Genomic DNA, 5,163 nt, shown 5'->3' with positions numbered 1-5,163 from the left:
CATGGGCAATCCGCGCTACCCCCCAGTGGATATTAATGAAAAAACAATATATTAAAATATATATATATAAATCTAAAAATGCAGTAGGTGTTAGTATTATGTGACGGTGCTGCAATCTAAAAAAAAATTGGAATATTCAGCTTGGAAGTAGGTGTAATGTGAAAAAATAGATGCGCAACCCAAACAAAAGAAAGAAAATTAAATGTGTGCAAAAAAAGGAACACAAATTGGTGCAATAAATGTCCCGTCAGAACAAATCAACCAAATAGAAACATATACCAACAGAGGGCGGAGCTAGAGGATCTGACGTCACCGCGCACCAGCCAGCCGGCGTGAGCCGCGGCTGTGTTGTTCTTTCGCTTTGAAGTGTCTGCCTGTTTTTTGCATATCAGTATTTTAATAAAATCCCTAATTTAAACGGGCCTCACTATGAAGCCCTCTTCTTTGTTCCTATGACACATCTTTTGAAAGGCCCCATTCCCACTCGCTAACGTGGGTCCCACGGAGCATAGCGGAGCCAGGTCTTACCGCTGGAGGAGAGGAGCCGGACAGACGTTTGAATCTACCGCCCTCTCTTGAGTGTTTCCTCTTGTCTGTGCCCATTAGACCTCCATAACAGAGGTCCTACGGTTCTGGTAAGCGGCCATCCGGCATTCCCTATTATCTGTTGGCTATAGTGTGGGACTACATTCTGGAAAGGACTAATTGAGGGTTTTCCACCTACAATCTTCTTATTGATCCTTTTACTGGACTTTATAGAACACTTTATGGACTCTTTTCTGTGTTTTTACTAGTACATATTTTTTATTTCATCTTTAACTTAACACAGGTCTACTTCAGATAATTCCTCTTGTTATTAGTTTGTTGGTGTATGTTCCTATTTGGTTGATTTGTTCTGAGGGGACATTTATTACACCAATTTGTGTTCCTTTTTTTTCTTTTGTTTGGGTTGCACATCTATTTTTTCATATTACACCATGTCACACAGACTTGACATCAAATGTGTCTGCTTTTCTTCATTCTACTTGCGATGTGATGGGATTAGCAGTTTACAAGAAACATAAAGATATTTGTGCTTTCGATCTATCTCACAGGAATACACAAGGAGATTGTATTTCTGACAAGATCATCAGATATTTTCTGCACTTGCTGTTCTAAGCCTGAAAAAAATAAAACAAATGCACCTATCAATCTAAGGACTGGTAAGCTGCAGCTTTCTGGTGAGTGCGGATCTGATGGGGGGAGTACGTGTGGAAATTCACTTATCTTCTATCAGCGATTTACACTATATCATTTACCCAGGCACAAGTCACTTTGTAATTCCATCACCTCTGTGGATTCATGAACTGTGATGTTTTGTTTTGTATTTTTGGAATACTGTTTTTTATATGATACGGAGTGATTTCCGGTCTTATATACGGACATTTTTTTGTACACTAAAGCATGTTGAGCACTTTATTATAGTTTTTCGTGGACTTTTTCACTTTTTAATTGATGCAGTTTTTACTAGATATACAGTATATGTTTGTGTATGCAGTACCATTTATGGATTATGGTGCACTGTAAAGGAATTTGCAATAAGAGATTCCACATTTGCAACTTAAAGAGACAGTACACTTATTAATTCTTTTCACTCTATATGATTTATATTGTATGTATACAATGTTTTTTTCTTGAAAATCACATATCAGATTCAGGCAGCGCCACCTTTACCTCCCCCTTTTTTACTCATTTCTATGTTGATCCTATTTCGGTGGTGAAGTAATTGGTACAATAAATATTATTCGGGGGTGGTTGTTCCCTGTATCTATTGCATCTATTGTATTAACTTGTCTATTCCCCTAGTTAGCTAGTCTATTAAAACTTTGATCACATGCTACTGTTGATAGCACAATAATATAAGGTTAGCTATGAAACCAAGCACACGGCTTAATAAAACAAAGTCTTATTTATTTCCCAATAAAATAGGAAATCGCTAACATTAAATACTAAGGAAAGATATTACAAACATGTACCATCAGAACGCATAATATCAGAATATCAAATATACTTATCACAATGTTTTCCTCGAGGTTTTGTATCATCAGCTAGGCTCAGATGGTAAAAAGAGATAGCCATGCGACTCTGAGAGCCACCAGGCTTGAACCAACAGTAAAAAAGGACAAATTCCTTCCTGTGTGCCCTTAAATACCCATTCATTTAGACCCATTTGTAACCACCCCCACTAGCCTTCTGTCCAATGAGGTATTGCCAAGAGGTAGTCCTTTTAATATCTTATATTACTGTCCATCCTGCTGTATTGGACTCTAGGGGCAGCATTGTCCATGTATCATGTCTCTGTATCTTAGGTCAATCTTCAATGCCTTTGATCTTTTGATCTTCTGTAGCAGGACATTCATCAATCATCTTTTAGCTATGGTCCCTTTCAAGTTTGCGTTATAGCAACAGACGTTCCGGAGCCAAGAGCTGAGAAACGACATTCCAGACCGCCCCAAGGAAACCAAATGCATGGTTGTATCAACCAGAAAGATATGTAGAAACTCCAGAAATATGACATTAGACCATGTTGCCTTCCAACAGGTGGGGTTCTTGAGGTAGGCAGCAACCATATTATATCACCATGGCACAGAATGTAATACTTTATTTTCAAACTCTAAGCATTGATTATGCAAGAATGGGCCGCCATCAGTAAGGAAGTGCCCAAGAAGTTGATTGACAGCATGCCAGGGTCAGTTGCAGAGGTCTTGAAATTTCAACACTGCAAACATTGATTCTTTGCATAAACTTAATGTAATTGTCAATAAAAGCCTTTGACACTTATGAAATGCTAGTAATTATACTTTAGTATACCATAGTAACATCTGACAAAAAGATCTATAAAAACTGAAGCAGCAGAATTTATGAAAATTAATATTTGTGTCATTCTCAAAACTTTTGGCCAGGGCTGTAGATTGGACCATCCAGATGCCTATGCTTCTGAGAGCTGGGTTTTCTCATACTTTAACCGGTTCCCGACCGGCCGCCGCAGTTGTACTGCGGCAGGTTGGCTCCCCTGGGCGAGCCGCCGTAACTTTACGTCGCTACTTTAAGATGCCACCAGAGGCATGCGTGCCCGCAGCATGTGCCCGGAGCCGATATGATGACCGCCGGGCACCCGAGATCACTCGTGACAGAGGGAGAACTGGAATCTGTGTGTGTAAACACACAAATCCCAGTTCTCTCAGGGGAGAGGAGACAGATTGTGTGTTCATACTAAGTATGAACACCGATCTCTCTCTTCCCCTAGTCAGTCCCATCCCCTCCCACAGTTAGAACACACCTAGGGAACACAGTTAACTCCTTGATCAGCCCCTAGTGTTAAACCCTTCCCTGCCAGTGACATTTATAGAGTAATCAGTGAATTTTTATAGCACTGATCGCTGTATAATTGTCAATGGTCTCAAAAATGTGTCAAAAGTGTCCAATTTGTCCACTGCAATATCGCAGTCCCGATAAAAATCGCAAATTACCGCCTTTACTAGTAAAAAAAATAATAATAATAAAAATACCATAAATCCATCCCCTATTTAGTAGACGCTATAACTTTTGCGCTCACCAATCAATATACGCTTATTGCGATTTTTTTTTACCAAAAATATGTAGAAGAATACATATCGGCCTAAACTGAGGAAAAGCAGCCAAATCTTCTGGGGTTGAAGTGGTTAATTTTTTATATGAATGCTCCCATGTACATATACAGTAAAATAAAACAATACATAGAAACAAGGTTTAAACCACACATGCACACACACACTGATAAAATGACTGACCTAAAAAAGAAAATTTCCTTTAAAAGCAACTCTAATGTTAAAATAAATATCAAAAATAAATTGCTACCTGCCAAGAAGGCACCTCTCCTGCTGTCCACTGATTTCTGCAAAAGTGAAGAGGAAGATGCTGCAGAAATTGGTACTTCTGGAAAAGGTCAATTTTCTAGTCCCCCGCCAAGCGCTGTGGTTACATAATTAGTCTGGTTGAAAAAAGTCCATTTGGTTCAACCAATAAAAGGGGAACAAAAAAATAAAATTATACAATCCTATATACACAATCCTATATTGTATACAGTTGATCCAGAAGAAGGCAAAAAACCCCAGCAAAGCATGCTCCAATTTTCTCCAGCAGGGAAAAAAAGTCCTTCCTGATCCCCCGAGAGGCAATCGGATATTCCCTGGATCAACTTTACCTATAAATGTTAGTACAGTACCCGGGTTACGGGTTATATTATGTACATTTAGGAAGGAATCCAGGCCTTTTTTAAAAGAAATCCACTGAGCTGTACAGAACCAGCTCTGGAGGGAGTCTATTTCACATTTTCACAGCTCTTACTTTGAAGAAGCCTTTCCTTATTCGAAGATTAAATGTCTTTACCTCCAGATATAAAGAGTGCCCTCTTGACCTCTGTGATGATCTTAAAGTGAATAACTCTACACAAGTCCACTATATAGACCCCTTCTGTATTTATACATGTTGATCAAATCTCTCCTTAAAGTAGTTGTAAACCCACTTTTTGGACTTCTACCTATAGGTAAGCCTAGAATAAGGCTTACCAATAGGTAGTGGAAATATCTCCTAAACGTGCGCCATTTAGGAGATATTTCACTTGTAGTCCGCTGAAAACTCCGATGGCGCATGCGTGAGCAAGAAACGAAACTAAGTGCCGTTTCTTCCCTAGCCTGTGCCGTTAATCGCGGCTCCCGTGTACACGTGCAGGAGTGACGTCACGCGGCTCCAGCGAATCACAGAGCCGGAGTCCGCGGCCCGGAAGGAAGAGGGGCCATAAGATGGACGCTGCCTACACATGAGACATCACTGGATTCTTTTGCAGGTAAGTGGCACATAATGGGCTAGTATGCGATGCATACTAGCCCATTATGCTTTTCATCTGCAGGCTTTGCAGCAAGCAAAAGAGAAAGAAAAACCCACCGGGGTTTACTTCCTCTTTAATCTCCTCTGATCAAGAGGGAATAAATGCAGCTCCTCATAGCTGAGCTCTTCCATGCCTCTCATCATTTTGGTTACCCTTCTCTGCACTTTTCCTCCCACCGACTCCTACAAGATACAGTAGTGACTTAGGGGAGTGTAGGAAGCCCAAACAAAAAAAATAATAATAAAAATAGTAAAAAT

Source organism: Aquarana catesbeiana, linkage group LG11 (genome assembly GCF_042186555.1).
Source record: "Aquarana catesbeiana isolate 2022-GZ linkage group LG11, ASM4218655v1, whole genome shotgun sequence".
Classification (NCBI taxonomy): Eukaryota; Metazoa; Chordata; class Amphibia; order Anura; family Ranidae; genus Aquarana; species Aquarana catesbeiana.
The sequence above is the reverse complement of the archived record's forward strand: the minus strand, read 5'-3'. Positions refer to the sequence as shown.